Consider the following 20,672-nt stretch of genomic DNA (forward strand, 5'->3'; position numbering starts at 1 on the left):
ATGATGTTTAGTATAGATATGTTTGCCACCATGGGCCCCTTTCGGAGGAAGGGTGGGACACCAAAATTTAATAAATAATAAACCATAATAATAATTTGTGCACTGTGTGCTTTTGTTGATGTGGGGCAGGGTCCAAATGATATATATTCTTATCAAGTGCATTGGCTGCATTTAAATTATAGATCCTGGGAATTAAATGGCCCATCTTTGGTGAAAAGGCACTCTGAGATACATATGCTGTTCACCAGGGGAATTGCTCATTCAGGTCTTGACAATGTGGACTTACTATATTGTGCTCCTTACAGTGTATCGCAGAGCTTCCCTTTATATTTTCTTAGTCAGCATTTACACTGATGGATAAACTTAAAAACAAAAACTTCTGGCAATTCTATTTTGATTCTACGGCAAATGTGGTTAAGTGTCTTAAGTGTTGGACTTAAAAGTGTGGAAATGTGGATACAGATTCTCATTTGGACAGTAACAAGGTTGACTTTGATAAGTAATTCTCTGTCAGCCAACTTACTTTGCAAGGTTCGTAAAGTTGTTGTGAGGACAACGGGAGGGGCAGCCATTTATGCCACTTTCGATTCCTTGGTGGAAGGACAGGTTTTTTTAAGTATAAATAAATACGTTTCAACCATCTTCATAAGAGTGGGACATGACTAAACGACTAAACAACGTGTATGATACATGCATAGGCTAATCAGGCACAAGAGACAGGGTGTCTAAGCTGCTCCAAGCCTGTCTTTCTCAGCTATGCCTGCGAGGGCTGCTTCCAAGTCCTCTGAGAAGAATTAGAAACCATCTTTAAAAGGCTGGTGGGAGCTTAAGAACCCCTGGAGTATAGCAGTTTAAGGAACATAGGCTTGCAGGAGTGTGGTGAAATGTAACCTACATGAGAGGTGGCCCTTGTCTCGTTCCCTGCTTAGATGCAAGGTGTACAGCACCATAACCTACTTGCATAAAAGACATATTCAGTGTGACGTTTCGAGATAAGGATGCTGATAGCTTACTGGTATATGAAGTGTAGGTTGTGTGCAAGCACTAACCTCAATAGCAAACATTAAGTACTAATGATAAAAAGGATGCCCAAGCTTTAATAGCTCCAGGATCAAAATTATATAGCAACCCCCACACTGTATGCTTCATTACTAAAATGCCATTGAAATCTTCAGTATGTGACATGGTAGCCTAGCCTTCAAATAATTCTGCACTTCCTTTTTCAATGATCTTACTCATGCTCTTTGAACTTCAAGGTAGAAAAATCAAAGGCAGCGACAATGTCTCCCTGGAGTTCCTGACCTACTTTGTAGAAATCTGTTCTTGTCTTCAGCAGAAATGTGGAAACTATGTCAGAAGGATTTACTCAATATGTTGTTAAGAATTTATTTCTCCTTTGAACATCGTGCATTCCAAGAGAAGTAATTTAACAGACATTCACACACACACTGAACAAAAAGTGAAGAGGAAGAAGAAGAAACTTTGCTTGAAGAATAGTACCTGTATGAAATGAAGAAGCTGTCAAATGCTCTGTGAACTCTGGAATGAAGGCAGCAGAACAGAACAGTTCACAAAATGAATCTTGTCAGTTATGCTAATGGATAAATGTTGCAATTTGCTTACTTAACCTCTAAAGGAATGGTTCCCAAACTTCTTGCCTCACAGACCGCTCTAAAATTGATGAGGATCTGGGCGGACCACAAGGATGCTTCTGCCTGTAATGTGCGATGCTAGGTGCTGTATATGAGTTTGTATTTTTAAAGATGTGCCATGGAGCACTTGAATTAAGCTTATGGACCACTGAGGGACAGGCAGGAGACCGAAGGGTAGGCAGAGGAGGCAGTGGGGCAGGCAGGGTGCCATGCAACGTTTGAGGAAGGGTAAGAGGAAGAGTCTTAGCAGTCAGTGACTTGAGAGGTGGGGAAAGAGTTGCAGGAAGGTGCAGAGGTGGGTGAGTCAATCCCAGAGAGAGCTGGGCCATTAGAATTGCCTCAGTCCCTTCTCCCAGTGCCTCCAAGAACAATGAGGGGTTTAAAGGGACAGGAGCAGCTGGAAATGCAACACAGGAGAAACTCCGGTTGCTTGTGTGCATTACATCAGAAGGGGGGCTTAAATGTGCTGATGGAGGCATGGATGCACTGCTGCTCAAACTGTCCAGTTTGGAGCACAAGTCTGAAGAAAGAGATGTCTAGCTACGTAGCTAGTTAGCAGGCGCAGTAAACCTGGAAGCTTTTGCATGGTGCTCTTCTGCAAACCATGAAGCATGACCATATTGGCTTGTGCTCACCTGACATTCTTACCTGCCTGAAAGCTATGTGAGTGTTGGGCACAGAAGTTGTCAAAAGATTGATGCTGCACTACCATTGAGGACGTACTTTGTTTATTGATTATTGATTTTATACCCAGCCTTTTTTGCATGGAACTCAAGACTGTGTACATGCCAGCTACCTATAGCAACTTCTTATATTAAATGGCAACTGCCCACATCACTCTGGTATTTTATGCAATGGGGAAACCCAGTGGTTATTTCCTATACTCATCTTGTCAACCCCGGGGAAAGGGCATTGCTGGCATAGGAAGCAGTTGCTTCATAAGCTCCTCTCACATGTAACAATTCCCAGTGTAGCAGTCATGTTTGACCACCACCACAGCAAAAACATGCATCTGATGAAGTGGAACTTTGCCCACAAAGCCTTAGGCCCTAGTATATTTGTTAGCCTTTAAGGTGCCACAATACTTTTTTTGTCCGTCCGTCCCCTCCATGGTATTCCAATTACATATGGTACAAGAGCGGACTAGAAAACAGCTGTGCCATAACACCACCCACGTCATTGCTGAGGTAATGATCTCATGATCGTATGAAAGAAGCAGAGAAGGAATGTCTTGATTCTACCTTCTATTTTCTGAGTTCTTTCAACACGGATGCTTCAGTCTGAATTCTCAGATGCATGCAGTCATGCATAGCTCTGTAAATGTTCTTTTATGGCCACTTTGTTCTAATGTTGCACTAAACTATAATTGACTATGTTCTGACTTCCTTCTTTTTTAGTATCCAAGGAACAGTAAACTAATTTACACCTCATATTATCTGCACTGACATATTTCACTAGACAGGCAGATGGTGTCTCAGTTTCCACATGCCTCATAAACTTTTAGAAAGTTCCTTTATAATCTTCTTGTACTGACTTTACTATGTTTATATATCATAGAAGGGGCCAAGAGGGCCATCTTGTCCAAAACCTTGCAGTGCAGGATTCCCCCCCCCCCCAAGGGGCTTGAACCCATGACCCTGGGGTTAAGAGTCTCATGCTGATCTGACTGAGCTATACTGCTATGCTGGAACTCTCAGGGCAGAAGCAGGCTGTATTCAATGAAGTTATTGCATGAGTGCAACAGGACGTCTAGTCTGTCTCCTTCCCTATGTGCCCCACCAAATCTGCTCTGGGGATTCTCCCAACCCTCCTTTTGTTGCAATTAGGTTCCAGACTTATAGCAAAGCATCCAGAGAAGTGGCTGAAAAATAAAAAAAACTTTTGAAATTAATCTCCTGTAATTATAAAACCAGTTTGATTTTACCTTTGTTTTTTTCCTTCAGCAAAAACTCAATTATTTTTTAGAGTTACATGAGCAGGCCCAGGCCACTCCCAGCTTTTGAGGCCAGTTGGTGCCCACTAGGGCTACTAGATCATGGGGTGAGGTGGCAGCCAATTTTTAGTGTGGGTTTCATGCGACGATAACCATAAATTACTCAGAATTAAGCTCCACGGGGATTGTTCCCTGATAAGCTGGTACAGGACTGTAGCTGAATTGGTTAGCTTTGAAGGTGCCACAGAAGACTGCTAGCAAGGGACATCATAAACCTCCAGACCTACGAGTCAGATTGTAAGACATGGATAACATTGTAAGAAAAACAGCTAATTGGGGAAAGGAGAGGAAACATGAGCACTGAAAATGCAATCTCACTCTTTGCCATCACTGTAGAAACAGGATTGCTTTATATCTTTCTTTCAGTGGGCTCTGAGGGTAAGCAATTTGCGCACTAAGGAATGAACACATTATCTAGGTGCGTGTTTATTTCAGTGGGAGTTCTCTCTCCTTGACATGTAGCTTAATTTATTTCAAATGCCGTTGAGAAGCCAGTCACAGATGTTTCCTTGTTAGAAGAAACAAAAGTACAAAACAGATTCTTTCTGTGCTGAGAAGCATCTTGTACACTACAGATATCTGAGAACTATAATGAGCCTTAAATTAAACTTTCCCCCTTGGTTTTATGCCCAGAATTGAGTGGTTTGCATTTACTTTGGTCTGATGATTGATTTGGAAGAGAGGGAATTGTTACATGCCACCACCACAATCTCCACAGCAGTGCAAAATTCCAGGGGCTACAGGTGCTTACCCCAGGATTTGTGCTTCCTTTTGGAAATAAGGCACAGCGGAGACTGCGGTGTCTTTTTGATTTATGATTTATTTACACATATATACAACCTGAGTCTACAGTGGAGAGGGTCCCTGCATTATGCCCCAAGAGAGTCTCTTGCTTCTCCCATAGACCCAATGGCCTTAGATCAAAATCATAAACCAGCCTTGTTCTCTGCCTCCTTTTTCCAGCCTGTCACAGTTTTGCTAGCACATCACTGCCAACTGTCCCCCTAAAAAACTAACACTGGCCTTTTGTCTTGCTAACTGAATACCAGGGTCTGGGGTAGGGTTTCACCCATCATTTGGCTGTTTGGCACTGAATCTCCCCGTGTCCCATCCGCCTACCTTTTGTTAGATCAACAGCTCAGCCGTTATCAAGTGATTATCTCATGAGGAAGCTGGCCTGTGTTATTTCTTGCTAGATCCAAGGATTTGGGGGTTTCCTTAAATTCTAACGCTTTTCTGAATCCAGAGATTTTGGGGGATCTTGAGTCCCTCCCAATCTCATAACAGCACGTTTAAGATGCTACTGGCAAAGTGCTCATTAAGGCCACGACTAGATACAAATGCATCTTCGTATATAACAAGTGGCTACAGGGATGGTAGCAAATGGAGAGAGGAAATCGCTTTCCTCTCCTTTCCTGTGGTCCGAAGGAAGGTCCTGACTCTGAATTTGCTATTTGCTTTGGGTGGAAATATGCCACTGGGACCAGTTTGATCCTCATTTGGATGGGCCTGGGCAATATATTGCTCTATTTTTCTTCTGCATAAACACACACAGAGAGAAAGGCTAGCTGTGCTGGGGAAACTGGGCTACACAAGGGGGTGGGTGGCAGAAGAGGCATTGACCTTCCTCCAACTTGGTTCAAGGAAGATGGGGACCAGACTGTGCTATGCTGGAAGGAGAAGACAAACACTTTCTCCTGGCATGGCCCATGTACATATGGCTTTCTTCTGAGGAGGAATGAAGGAAACAGGTTCAATAGGAGTTAGAAACTTTCCAATTATACATCTCTGACCTTTGTTTGACCTAGACCCTCAACTTGACTTGCTGCTTTCCACCCCCAAGAGGCAAAAGTGTATATTCCTGTCATTCCTTAACCTTTGTTTCACCCAGACCCCAGCCTGCCTACCTTCCTGGGGGACAAGAGTGTGTCTTGCTATGATTGCTTGACCTTTGTTTTACCTCTGCCTTATCTGTCAACTCAGGTAACTGCCATTGTCTCGGATTTGAGAGGCACCTCTGCGTAATATAAATGTCATGCAGTTTTAGGTGTTCATGCACAAGCTCCACACCCAGTGCCTTCATGCATGCCCTCCCCACACAGCCACTCCCTGATCTTTCTGTGTTGTACAGGAAAGAGCTGTAGTCTACTTGTGATATAGCATGGAGGATTCTTGCTGTATCCTTTTAAGAGTTAGCAGCAGCTACACTGATTCCTTTGTATTTTTGGTGTTTTCCATTGAATTGGCATAAGATTTTCCAACATGGACTAGCTAAGTACAGTGGTTAAGTACTTAATTCGTTCCGGAGGTCCGTACTTAACCTGAAACTGTTCTTAACCTGAAGCACCACTTTAGCTAATGGGGCCTCCCGCTGTTGCCGCGCCACCACTGCCCGATTTCTGTTCTCATCCTGAAGCAAAGTTCTTAACCTGAAGCACTATTTCTGGGTTAGCGGAGTCTGTAACCTGAAGCGTATGTAACCTGAAGCGTATGTAACCCGAGGTACCACTGTATTGGGGAAGATGAGATTGGGAGTCCCTGTTATATAAGCAACTTTAATAGCTGTACAGACACAGCCCAAAAGCTATCTAAATTAAATAAATATTTCCAGTCTGTCCATTTCACTGCCGAGCCTCTCTTCCCCTTCCTTGTGACCTGTCTATACACTGTGTTTCAGATTATACATCGCATGCAGAATTGTGCCTCCATTGCAAAGCAACTGAAAAAGAATTAAAACTAATGGGAGAAATAAAACACATAGGATTTAATTCATTTTTGCTTTTCTGTATATTTTCAATATAAACAACAGATGATCTCAAAGTTTTGTTAAAAAACAAAAACAAATCACATTCCTATCTTGTGCTATCACTGCAACAGTTGTCAGGATTGGGACAACCACACACCCCAAGACACATGCTACACTTTAGTTATGGACAGCCACTTACTTGCAACCAGAAAGTGCTTTCAGAAGGCGTTTAATCAATTGTCAGTCTTTATGTAGAAATTCAGAAAGGAAGAATGACTTTTGCAGATGTCGTCAGCTGTTCTTTTGTACATATTCTGGCTCTTTAAATACTTGGTTTTTCATGTGTTTGGCTCGCTCAGCTTCTTATGTAGGTGAACTCTGATTTCTAAAGATCTCCTGCAACGTAACTTTGAGGGAGAAGAATTAAGTCTTCAGTCAGCTCCCATTGCTATGGATGTATAAATATATTCTGCAGCTGTGACATTTACAGCACTTTGAAAACATTGTTTGTTCCGTAGGTCGTTCTCAATCTCCTGCCTTCTCTAGCCAACAGTTTCAACAGCTCTGTAGCATGGATGATTTAAGACAAGGGGAAGATTGCTCTCCCTCACTGATCCATTATGTCTGCTTTCCCCTTACTCCCAGCATGTGTCTGACAGTGAAGCAAGGCTTCCATCTCCATCATATTTCTCACTTCAGGCTGATGGAAAGCAATCTTACCCAGATTGCAGTAACATAAAAGCTGAGAGTTGCGATGGACAACACTTTGGCAATTAAATAGGAATATACTTACAGCATCAACTGCTACAGTTGATTCCCCCCTCCAACAAAATGCCATTCTCCTAATGCTTTCTGTCACTAAATCTAAATGTAACCAATCCATGGATGAAATGAAATCTCAATTTTTCAGGGAAACTGACTAGTAGCGGTCAGCTCCCGAAAAGTAGGTCAGTAGGTCACTAACATAAACCTGAAGTGAAAGAACATTCCTGACCTGCTGTATTGGGCAGGGGGTGGGAAGGAAGATGGATATTCAGAGCACTCTTAAAATAAAGTATGTGCTTTGAAATTCCATGGCATTTTTATCTCAAAGTGTAAGTAATAAAAGATTTTAAAAAACCAATTCCTGAGTAGAATATTTTAGGGGCTGAAATATCTTTACTTAACAGTCATGAGGGAAAACTTACTTCCGAATTGATTTCATGCTACTGTGGTTACCATAGCAGCAGAAAGCATTTAATTAAAAAAAAGGGGGGGGGATTTCACTGCCAAAATGTTACAGAAGTTCCTGGACCCTCTTGCCTTTCAAGAGCATAATTACCTCCATTTTTTTTCTTCTTTAATGGATGCAGTTCCCATTTTCACAGCATGGACTCACACATATATGGGTACCTATCATGCCTTTCTCCTGGAGAATTTGGAGGATTTTGTTTTTGTTTTGTTTTGTTGTTTTACATTGGAAATGTGCCTATTTTTATGTTCTTGGTGTACATTTAATTTTAGTATACATGTGGCCTGTTGTTTATACTGAAACTGACTGTCCTGATTAATTTAGCTGATTCAAGTCTAGCCAAAGTGTTTAATGTCTTAAATCACAAGTGGTCAGCAGATACCATGGTAGTCTCTTCCATCATTCCAGATTTGCTGTACGTTATGGTTACTTGTTCAATGCTAAGGGAAAGCCAGTTTTCATCTGCTCGGAAAGCAGTTCCTTTACCATTGCTTCATGTGTTATTGGCTGCAGTCCTAAGCATACTTAACTTACAAGTGTCTGATTGAGCACGTCTGTTAAATGAAACAAATGTCAGAGGCTAGTAGCTAATTCTGGTTTTCCTTTTCCCAACATTTTTGTGACATAAAAAACAGGGAGACACTGAAAAAAACTGGTAAGTACCAAGTAAATTTTTGTTGGTTCAGATTAAACCTTGACTATATTCTTACTCAAGAGCTGGATTTTGCAACTTTGCTTGCATTCTAAAACTCTTAAAAGGGTGGATCTTGTGACTCGGTGCAATAATTAGGCCCAAATCAGTGTCATTGTGCTTTGCCCATTTTTCAAGGTTCTACAGTGTCCCCTATCTTGATGCAAAACCAGGGCAAATTAAAGTCCATAGCTAGCAATGTGTTGTGGGCATACCTAGAACATTTATTGTAGTGTTGCTATGAAGAGACGGTAGAGAAATTAAGCCTCTACTTCTGGTGCTTCTCTTTAAAATAATACAGTTATAAAGATTTCCTTAGTTATTATTAACATAGTTCATATTTCTTAATAAACATATCTAATTATTTCTAGCTTGGCATGGAGTATTCTAGCAAATACAAGCCAACAAGCCAACACAATCTATTTATACATTACAGTGGATGACAGAAATAGGAGATTATCACCATTTAATAGTTATTTTCTTGGCGATTCTTAATGAACACTAGAGAAGGGACTTTCAGCATTCACTAGTCTGTCAACAATACTTAATTGTTTATAATTACACTAATATAATAGCTCTAGACAGATCATTCATTCACCGATTTAGGGTAAGCAAGCCAACTAATGTTTTTTGATTCTAGTTTTCCCACCCTGTAAATTATAGACTAACTACATATAGACTAACTGGGGACGCGGGTGGCGCTGTGGGTTAAAGCCTCAGCGCCTAGGGCTTGCCGATCGAAAGGTCAGCGGTTCGAATCCCCGCGGCGGGGTGCGCTCCCGTTGTTCGGTCCCAGCGCCTGCCAACCTAGCAGTTCGAAAGCACTCTCGGGTGCAAGTAGATAAATAGGGACCGCTTACTAGCGGGAAGGTAAACGGCGTTTCCGTGTGCGGCTCTGGCTCGCCAGAGCAGCGATGTCACGCTGGCCACGTGACCCGGAAGTGTCTTCGGACAGCGCTGGCCCCCGGCCTCTTTGAGTGAGATGGGCGCACAACCCTAGAGTCTGTCAAGACTGGCCCGTATGGGCAGGGGTACATTTAACTACATTTCTAGGTTCACACGTTAATTCTCCCCCCAACACCACCATTAGCATTGTGTCCAAGCCCAGCCACACAGAACTCAATGCAGAGGCTCACTTGCTAACACTCAGAACATGATCCCAAACCACCGAACACCTTTAACTTTGCTCGGTCTGGAATGAGCAGGTGTTCTTGCAGATACAACAAGGGAAGTAAGCACTGGTTCACACCCCATGGGGTTCAGAGGAGTACAGGCTCTGGGTGTACGTTAATGCCTAATTATGGGCCTCTACCAGTTGCTAGGATGCGAATGGCGCTGCGGGTTAAACCACAGAGCCTAGGACTTGCCAATCAGAAGGTCAGCGGTTCGAATCCCCATGACGGGGTGAGCTCCCATTGCTCGGTTCCACCTCCTGCCAACCTAGCAGTTCGAAAGCACATCAAAGTGCAAGTAGATAAATAGGTACCACTCCGGCGGGAAGGTAAATGGCGTTTCTGTGTGCTGCTCTGGTTCGCCAGAAGCGGTTTAGTCATGCTGGCCACATGACCCGGAAGCTGTACGCGGCTCGCTCAGCCAATAAAGCGAGATGAGCGCTGCAACCCCAGAGTCGGCCACGACTGGACCTAATGGTCAGGGGTCCCTTTACCTTACCATTTGCTAGTGTTAATACAAGCATATGCCTCTATTTAGTCATTCATTAGACCTGGCATGTACAAAGTCGTCTTAATCAACTTGCCATTTGAATTTACTGGGAATAAACCACCTCTTTCAGCTGCCTCAGGAAATCCATCAGACTGCTCAACCAGACCTGCATTGTTCTACTTGTCATGACTCAGTACCTATTCCTACTGCCATTCAATGTCTCTTCCTTCTTGCTTTGTCCTCCATGCAATCCTCTTTTGTATGGGGTGCCTCTGAGAAACCATTTTGTTCAGCCTATTGAGTTGTTTTCCAGGAGGCTGCTTGATGCTTCTCTCAGGTCTGCTAAACCTCAATAGATGCCCATGGCAGTGGACCTCTCCAAACCTAGCTAGCTTGCCTTCCTTGCTTCTTCTTGCCTATTATTTTGCATCTTAGTCATGTTTCCCGCTGAATAACCACGAGGCATGAGTTGTGTCTGTTCTCTTAAGGAGAAGGGTTTTCTTCTATTTTTGAACCATATTAGGAGAGTTCTAAGGAATTCAGGTTGTTGCTTGTTGCAACGCACATGATTGCAGGACTCGAGGGTAACCTACAAAGGTGTACAGTGGTACCTCGGGTTAAGTACTTAATTCGTTCCGGAGGTCTGTTCTTAACCTGAAACTGTTCTAAACCTGAAGCACCACTTTAGCTAATGGGGCCTCCTGCTGCTGCCACACCACCGGAGCACGATTTCTGTTCTCATCCTGAAGCAAAGTTCTTAACCTGAGGTACTATTTCTGGGTTAGCAGAGTCTGTAACCTGAAGCGTATGTAACCTGGAGCATATGTAACCTGAGGTACCACTGTACCAATCTTCAGCCACCTCATCATGGCCTTTCTGTTGGATGCTTATAGGCACATCACTATTGGACATTAAGGGAGACTGCCCTCCAAAGGATTCAAGCCCATCCAGGGACGGTTGTGGGCAGGCTTCCTGCATTGCAGGGGGTTGTACTAGATGACCCTCAGGGTCCCTTCCAACTTTATGGTTCTATGAGTTACCTGTGTATAAGCTTGCCTTAGCTGGCTCTCTTGTTATTGCATAACATTTCATTTCGTGCTTGAAGTGGCAAAGCCATTTTCCTTGTTGACAACCATTTTGGCACTGCGAACAAACAAGCAAACAATAAATGTTATATTTAATGCTAATTCAAGTAGCTGTGTATAGGCACACTACGAGAGCTGCTGTGGTGTGCAATTATCTCCTGATTAAAAATGCCCCGCAAATCCATGTTTCTGCGGGGTTATGAGCATGTGTAAACAGGGATACAGGCAGACCTGTTAATATCCCTCACTTCTATTTAGGGACACTTGGTTTAGTGTACATAGAGCCTGATGGAATGCACGGCATGGAATCGTTTTTTTGGATTAGAATTATAAAACAATATGTTTAACATATGAAAGGCTAGAAATCTGAAATGAAGGTTTTGCCATGTGGGGCACTGATTTTCAAGTCGGCAGTGACAGCTTTTATCCTACAGAAACATTTTTTTAAAAAAACATTTTAATCCCATGAAAAGTTGAAAATAGCTTCGTACAATACTTGTGTGCGTCTCGCTAAGATGGAGCTTTTCATCCTTGACCTACTTCTGCTTCCTGCACAATATACCTAATGAGTAATAATGACTTCAGAAAGGGCAGCTCTAGAGAAAAAGCTGAAGTAATGCCTTAAGATGGTGCCTATGAAAACATCAAACAGCATATTTTAAGTGAGCCAAATAAAAGAATCTGGCTGGCTTTTTTAAAAAAGGTTTAATATTACGAAAGCACTGGAGTGCTAGCATCGAAACTTCCTTTTGCAATAGTTAATGGAGGCTGCTGTTACCATTTTTGTTAGATGCTAGGGAAATTGCCAGTTTCTTATTAATTTTGGATTGGATTGATTGTGTTGCTGTCCCACCTTTTCCTCCAAGGAATTCAAGGTGATGTACATTTGACTCCCACAACAACCCTGCGAGGTGGTTAGGCTGAGGGACACCCAGTGAGCTTCATGGCCGAGTGGAGATTTGAACCCTAGTCCAACACCCCAACCATGATTACATCACACTGGCTCTCAAATGAAGAACTGCTTTATTTATTTGATACATTTATATCCTTCCTTTCTTTAACAGACTTCAGGGTAACATAGGGGTCCAGGAAATCTCCCATCTGGGCACTGACCAGCTTAGCTCCCTCTCTCTCATTTTAACCCTTCCCTTCTCCCCCTTTATTGCAGTTCATCCACCTTATTACATTTTGCTCTTGAGCTCCTCTTCCCATGAAGATCTTCTATGTGGTGATTATGGATAAGAATAGGGATACTCCTCACCCAAGGGACACGGGTGGCGCTGTGGGTAAAACCTCAGTGCCTAGGACTTGCCGATCATCAGGTCGGCGGTTCGAATCCCCGCGGCGGGGTGCGCTCCCGTTGCTCAGTCCCAGCGCCTGCCAACCTAGCAGTTCGAAAGCACCCCCGGGTGCAAGTAGATAAATAGGGACCGCTTACTAGCAGGAAGGTAAACGGCGTTTCCGTGTGCTGCGCTGGCTCGCCAGATGCGGCTTGTCACGCTGGCCACGTGACCCGGAAGTGTCTTCGGACAGCGCTGGCCCCCGGCCTCTTAAGTGAGATGGGCGCACAACCCAAGAGTCGGACACGACTGGCCCGTACGGGCAGGGGTACCTTTACCTTTTTACTCCTCACCCAGTTCTCCTTTCTTACATTTTGATCTCTTCTTTCCATTCCAGAGAGAAGGAAAGAAGAGGAACAAATGTATTGGGAAGAGAGAATGGTGATTTTCCCAATTCCTTTGAAACAGTAAGTTTTAATCCCCCCCCCAACGTTTCTAAGGAGAAATAATCACCTCAGAAGACATTTGAAGTATGTACAACATGCTTCCATTATTTCATGCGCAAGGGTTGTTGTCCTCACTAGATGCTTGCAAGAAAACATGTTTCCTCATTACATTTAAATGTGTTGCTATTTAAGGGGGAGGGAGAATTAATGAGCAACACAGGAATAACTGACAAAATCCTGCATAGAAATGGAGCTTTCCTGAGTCTCCAGAATGCATGCCTGCACCTTTCATAGATGTCTAATCTCTTAATTGCAGAAAGCCAACCTAGTATTTCATGTGCATACAATAGTTCTGACTCACGTATCCAAGAATAAAAGTAACCCCCATGCCTGTTGTTCAAAAGACATCATGATTATTAATAAACCATCCTTTCTATGGCAACTGTAACTGTACCTCATCATTTGAAAAAGAGGGCTCATTAAAAGTCATATAGAGCTAGAGCAGGAGGAGTAGCCAGTGTGGTGCCCTCCTCCAGATATTGCTGGACTCCAACTCCCATAAGCCCTAGATAGCATAGTCAATGATCAGGGATGATGGGAGCTGTAGGACCCAGCTACATTGGCAAAGAAAAAGAAGTTTATATGCGTTGTATATGCATTATAACACAGTGACACTAGGTGGCGCTGTGGAGTTCTGTTTTTGCCAACCCGATTTCTCATGCAATGTTTATAATGCGTTTAACTGAAACGCTTCTTTGATGTGTCTAGATCCAGCTTCATAGACTGCCCTTCACCCCAGGGTCCCAGCATGCAAATACATAAAATTAGAACCAAAACTGAACAAGAATATTAAAGCAAGCCAATGTCCATTCCATGTAGAAGTTTCTTAGATTAGAACCCATCTGCTTTATTTATCTGTCTGGCTTGGTGGGAAGTTGTGATCTTAAACCCATACCCTCTGAATTGTGACTAAACTGAGGCATTCTCAGTGCTTTCTGAAAATGCATTTATTTTCTGAGGCCTTTGCTGGCTGTTTTTACCAGTTGGCTTCTTTTTAACTGTTGATCTAGCAGCTGCAGTTTTATTCTGAATTATAAGGTTGTTGTGCTTATGTTGTTGTGCACCGTCTTGTCGCTGTGCTTGAAAGGAAAGGCAGCACAGAACTATTTTTAATTAGCCTGCAAATTTTGCAGCAAAGCCCAGGCTAGAATTTTCTCAGCTCGGTTCCCTTTCTATAGAACTAGCTTTCCTTGCAGCTGGCTTGGAAATGCTTTAATCTGTACAGAGTTAAAATTGTCAAAGATGACTACGTGCATCACACACTACAACAAAGTAAGGCAGCGCTGCAAGGGAACTTGCCTCTAGGCTGTGTCTCCAGAAGGCACGGAGACAATAGGGTGGAAATAAATTCCCTGAACCGAGTACAGTATTAAAAGAGATGCATTTACACTGGGGACACCTTTCAAACTGAGAGCCACAGACAGATTTCCAAGCACATAGATGAGACTCTACAAAGCCAGTTCTGAGTATTTAGACATCTGGAAAAAGAGCAGGAATCAATGCTCCTGCTAATGTCTGGGCCTGCCATTTAGTGCTACCTGTACCATGTATTAAGGCACTCTTTTTCCAAAGCAAAGGAAGCAATCTGCAGCGTGCACATTCACGTCAGAGGATATAAGCATTAAAAACAAGATTAATCTTCTTTTCAGGATCAAGCAGAGGAGAATGCTAGTGATATTTCTTCTTTATGACAAATATATCTTCCGTAATAGCCCAGGGAATACTTCTAAGCTGCTGGCAAAATAAATTGCTTCTCATCTAAAGTTTCCTTTCATTTAATATATCTCAGTGTGAAAATCCCTTTGATTCCAATTGGCATCACTTGGGGTGAGCTGTAGAGAGAATGGAGCCCTTTCAGAATTAATAAAAGCAGGGCTTTTGACTTCTATTAGCAAACAGGAGTAGATTATTTTGTTCAGGATCTTGTGTTGCTGAGCTGCTGCCAATCAGAGCAGTAAAGGTAAAGGGTAAAGGGACCCCTGACCATTAGGTCCAGTCGCGAATGACTCTAGGGTTGTGGTGCTCATCTCGCTTTATTGGCCGAGGGAGCTGGCATACAGCTTCTGGGTCATGTGGCCAGCATGACTAAGCTGCTTCTGGCAAACTAGAGCAGCGCACGGAAATGCTGTTTACCTTCCCACCGGAGCGGTACTTATTTATCTACAGTGGTACCTTGGGTTAAGTACCATACTTAATTTGTTCTGGAGGTCCATTCTTAACCTGAAACTGTTCTTAACCTGAAGCACCACTTTAGCTAATGGGGTCTCCTGCTGCTGGAGCACAATTTCTGTTCTCATCCTGCAGCAAAGTTCTTAACCCGAGATACTATTTCTGGGTTAGCGAAATCTGTAATCTGAAGCGTATGTAACCTGAAGCGTATGTAACCCGAGGTACCACTGTATTGCACTTCGTGCTTTCGAACTGCTAGGCTGGCAGGAGCAAGGACTGAGCAACGGGAGCTCACCCTGTCGCAGGGATTCGAACTGCCGACCTTCTGATTAGCAAGCCTTAGACTCTGTTGTTTAACCCACAGCGCCACCTGCGTCCCAGAGCAGTAGACAACATGTATGTATTTGTTTAGAAAGGTTTATGGGCTGCTGAATCAGAAGACTGGCTAATAGAACTATCAATATGACACAGATAAAATCAGCAGTACTGTTAAAAAAAACCCAAGTATACATAAAATAATTATCAATAAAACTCAGTAAAACTTTTTGAAACAATTGTGGATAACAAGATTACATGTCTGGGTTGGGTTTGTGAAATAAAAATGGTATCTAAAACATTATAGGCTCCGTCCTCGTTTTCCTGGGTTCCCAATCCTCATGGCAGGTAGAACATGCAAGGTATCCCATTCTTACCCAACAGGTAACCCTCAGAAGGAAGTGTGAGGCTACACATCTCCCACTTAGGAGCTTGTCCACATTTCCACTTGTCCCACCACTTTCTCCTGGGGAAACCTGCTCTTTATTGCTGAAATGATCCGTTGAGTTTTCTGCAGATTTGACATTTGCTCTGATTCAGTAGTACAGCATTGGATTCCACGGCATCCTGTATCCCAGCTCTGTGCCTTGCTAAGAGGGTTCTGCCTGGAGTTCTGGCTCTACTCTTCTGCTTCCCAAAGACACTTACTGGAAAAATCCAAGCCTTGTAGGGCAGGAAAACAGCCTGCCCCCTCCACTGTTTTCCTGTGTCGTGGAAGCTGAAATCCTAAACCTCCCCCGCCACTGCCAGTGGTAACCATGGGAACTCCCCGCTTGGTCCACTGGAAGAGAATCTCTTGGCCTGATGATGTTTTTTATTGATAGATTAATGACTTGCTTCCAGCAACTTTTGCCATTATTTACAACTTCTTGCCTGGCATCTTCCCTTCTTCAATACTCCAGATATTATCTAAATTCTAGAGTTTATTCATTTCTAACATTCACTAACTCTAGCAGTTATACGTGCCCTTGCACCCCCAAACTCAATTATCCCAGATCTGTAACATTATATTCATAATATTCATGGACATCTCCTTATTCAGCATATCCTATTTACTGTAATTCATGAAGAGGGAGACAATTAGCTCAGTTCCATGCACTACTGGACCACAAGAAGCTAATTTCTATAATCTGTGCATACTGTGGGCATGCTTTGCATAAAATTTGCAAGGAAGCAGACTGCAGAAAACAGTAGTCTGTGGGTTCCTACTGTTTTAATGCGGAATTTGCTTTTATATGAAAAGAAGTCGGCATGTGCTACAATAAATAAAATAGAGTCAAATACAAGTATTTGTGGGTTAAAATAAGCCATGCTGTGGGACTGTGGCATCTGCTCAGCTATATTCTGTGAATTTGCAATCCCCTTAAACAAGGAAGATCCCTTCTGAAGCCACAGTGCACATGAACAAATTATATGAATTAAGACTGTGCTCCTAAACACTTCCTGTAGGGGGTAAGCTGAACTGGACGCAAAGCTGCACTGAACTCATTAATGTATGTGCACAGGAATGTGCTCCCAAATGCTTTTGTTCTCAAGTTAATTTAAACCAAGGCTGATTGCTTCCAACGTTACATGTGTGGAGCAAATAGCATAGTATGATTTTAGTCCACCCCACTAAAAGAGCATAAGAAATACTTTGGGGCAGTCTGTTCAGTATGTATAGCATTGCATCTGACAAGTGGGTTAATTGAAATGAAGGCAAATGTGACCCTCCTCTACAATTGGTCCTTCGGGCATCAAGTTTAATGTTACTATTACTGTGTTCAGAAACGTTCTGTGGGAAAGCATAGTGACGAGCTAAACTTAGTTCTTCACCGCAGAAACACAGAATGATGTGGATTAGACATGACTCAAACTCGCCGCGAGAAATCTCCGCTCGGAAATTCTTGTAGCTCTTGCAAATATTTCTGAAGGATTATAACAACATAAACTTTCCGGCATAGAGAAACGTGAAAGTACCACAACACAACACTTCAATGTGCACAATCAAATCACACGCATTAGGGTCAACCTGCCACTAGTGTTGCCGTAGGGCAGAATCTTGCAGACCATATTTTATGTTGCAGAGCGAATTCTGCAGACGCTTTACGGTGCGGATTCTAGAGCTGATTGTCAGCGGTTGCAAAGCGCAGCTATGTCTCTATCAGTCAGTCCCACGCTTGATGCACAACATCAGGTGTGGGGCAGGTGAGCGTGGCTTGGTTTGGCCGAAGTTGCCTTACGGACTTAATGGAGAGCTCTGGTACAGAACCAAGGTAGGGGTTGCTATGTTCTGCCTTCACTGCCAGAGGCAGCATGCCTCTCAGTACCAGTTGCAAGTGGACAGGTGCACTTATGTCCTGTTTGAAGGCTTCCTAGAAGCGTTCAGTTGGCTACTGTGAGAAGAGGGTGCTGAATTAGATTGGCAGGGCTCTTATTTCTTAGGAAAACCTGAAGCATCTGATCTTTTCAAATTCTGCACTGATCCATGCCTCCCAGACTTTGTGTATTTTATATAGAGCAACCGTGTCACAGAAAGCAAGAAAAAAGGAAATCTGGTGATCAGACCTGATCAGAGTCCTGTAGTTTAGTTGTTGCTACTGCTCTCCTTTGCCTCTGCAATATCCTCTAGATTACATGCTCAGCAGGCATGAGTCACTGCCTGTAACACTCAAGCTAAAGACTAGCTGCAATAATGATTTAATCCAGTCATAAAAGGCAGTAAATGCTCTGTGCCCTAGCAAAGAACTACTGAATGCCTTAAAAGAAATGCCTCCCCCCCCACCTTATTCTTTGCAGTTCTACATCACAGCAGTTGTACCAAGTGAGCTAAGCTGATACAGTCTCTTGGAATTAAATCAGCAGGTCAGAGTATGCTCTCTTCATTTTCATGGATGGAAACACATTTGAGTTCTGCTATGGATGGAAAAGCTGTAGTCCGGTACTTCCTTCCTTCTGGAATTCATAATAGGAAAGATCACATGAGAAGTACTGTGTAAAATGCACTTTAAAAGGTAAAGGTACCCTTGACCGTTAGGTCCAGTCATGGATGACTCTGGGGTTGCAGCGCTCATCTCGCTTTACTGGCCAAGGGAGCCGGCGTACAGATTCCGGGTCATGTGGCTAGCATGACTAAGCCGCTTCTGGCGAACCAGAGCAGCGCACAGAAATGCCGTTTACCTTCCCGCTGGAGCAGTACCTATTTATCTACTTGCAGTTTGACGTGCTTTTGAACTGCTAGGTGGGCAGGAGCTGGGACTGAAGAATGGGAGCTCGCCCTGTCACGGGGATTCGAACCACCGGCCTTCCAATTGGCAAGCCCTAGGCTCAGTGGTTTAGACCTCAGCGCCACCCGCGTAATGTAATGTAATGTAATGTAATGCACTTACATTAGTTTTAAAAACATACACTCCACATTTATTTATTTATTTTAAAAAAGATCTCAAGGAATCTTGCAAGAGTAAAATGCTCAAATAACCTCTTTGAGGTTTCGGTGATTAAACCAGCAGTATATAAATACTGTTAAATAAAATAAAATGTATCTCACAATGTTTTGAGGCATTTTACAACAATAAAACAGCCAAATTAGCTGCTTAGGGGTTATTTTTTTGATTAAGCAGTTTACAAAGCCTGTTAAATAAATACAACCAAAAAAAAAATCAGTAAGAAAAAGCATGACTTACTAAGATATAAAACATAAAACAGCATCATGAAAAGCAGCAGTTAACGTGTGCAGAAATAAATAACAGTTTTAAAAAATAATAATCAGTCATTCAGAAAGCGATGATCTAACTATTACTATGAGTCTCACCTCCTGGATGATCTTCTGCTGAGCTATAGCTCTTAACCTAATAAATAACTGCATGCTTTGATTATACTAGCTCCTATTCTGGTCACGCTAGAAATGCTGTTGATGATTCCTGGATCAGCCAGCTTGTTGATACCAAGAGAGTGGGCACATTTTCAATTTTTATTTTAAGGTTGAATCATATGTAATACAAACGTATATGCTGCACCTGCGTATGATACAAGTTGTGGTTGTTTCCATAGAAACCATACAACTAAGTCATACTGGAGAGAAAGTATTATAGACCCTATAATATAGACACTGGAAGAACACATCTATACCCAAAGCACTATTCTGCCTTTCTGTACAATTTTTTCTCCTGCCCAATAAATACTTTGGTCAAATTACTGGGGAAGCAACTCTCAATAAACAGCCAGTGTGTCTGACAACGCTATATGCAACATGTTCTCCCAAAAGATTATTGGCTTTAAGAAAAATAAATTTGATCTGGGCTTTCTTGGTCTATTCAAGTGCACATGTCATCAAAACACTAGGCCTATTTTGAACAATGTGACCCTTTCTTGGATAAATAAAATCTGAGTCTAGTGGCTTGGTATTCATGTAATCATGGTGTCTTTGCCAGCAAGTTTTTTTTAGTTTTTTTTTAGATGGAGTATGTTATAACAACTGAATGGGTTCTGCATTATGATAAAGTAGGTCAAGCAGCAGTGGAGTTGGTTTTTTACCATGCTAAGGTTAACAAGTCACATGTAACATTTGCCTCAGGAGGACAATAGCATGGCCTTGGTGTACATGATACCACAGCGGGATATCAATAGCTTCGGGTTCCAGTTAAATGGCATCATGGTGTGCTCTTTCAGGCAAAAAATTTATATCTACAATTGTTTGACGATGATCTCCCTAGCGTACGTGATGGAACCTGACAGTTTAAGGAGTCCCACGCATATATTGATGGAAGCCTTTGCAACCTTGTCCCACCCACCGATCATTTTTTTAGCATAAAGCAAAGAGCAAGTAGAGGTAATAGCAGCAACTGAAACTAATAGCTCTGATGGCTTTTCATCCTCTGAACAGAACCATATCTACCTCTACACTTCAGCTCTTTAAAAAAGCAATTACCCCAATAGATCCCAAAAGTCAATGATAGAGAATTCTGAAAATTTCAGACCCCATTTTAAGAGGAATGGGCACTATACCACAAGTACAATAAAAACAATACTTAATCAAAGGCAAATGGTCATTAGCATGTTCCATTGAGTAGTGTCACTTTTAGCTATTATTTCAGTAAACTTTGCTATACAAATTAAACAGCAAGAAGTATAATTTTTTCAATAAGAACACCTGATTTCCAGGTATTGGATTTTCTATATTGAAAAGCGAGGGCAGGGGTCAAGACTGTACCTTTTCAACTCTGTGATTTTAATTCCCCTTGCTCCCACCCGTTACAAAATTCACCATCCTGCTTCCAGGAATATGAAGTCCATTTGCAGTTCTAGCTATATGTTCTCCAAGTCTTTGACTATTTATTCCTCATCCCAGATCAACAGCTCAGTTA

At 42.5% G+C, this 20,672-nt stretch overlaps 2 long non-coding RNA genes across 2 annotated transcripts in view; both read right to left on the reverse strand.

Moving 5' to 3' along the window:
- LOC310676376 overlaps positions 1-20,672 on the reverse strand; it is a 44,700-nt gene that overhangs the window by 6,606 nt on the left and 17,422 nt on the right. The window lies entirely within an intron of this gene.
- On the reverse strand, positions 4,478-8,240 carry LOC310676366. Its single transcript, XR_014510497.1, has 3 exons — positions 8,153-8,240; positions 6,152-6,798; positions 4,478-5,916 (listed from the first exon to the last, which is right to left on the reverse strand). It is a non-coding gene; the product is annotated as an uncharacterized lncRNA (long non-coding RNA).

This window comes from Podarcis tiliguerta (genome assembly GCF_965153285.1).
Source record: "Podarcis tiliguerta genome assembly, chromosome: 4".
Taxonomy (NCBI): Eukaryota; Metazoa; Chordata; class Lepidosauria; order Squamata; family Lacertidae; genus Podarcis; species Podarcis tiliguerta.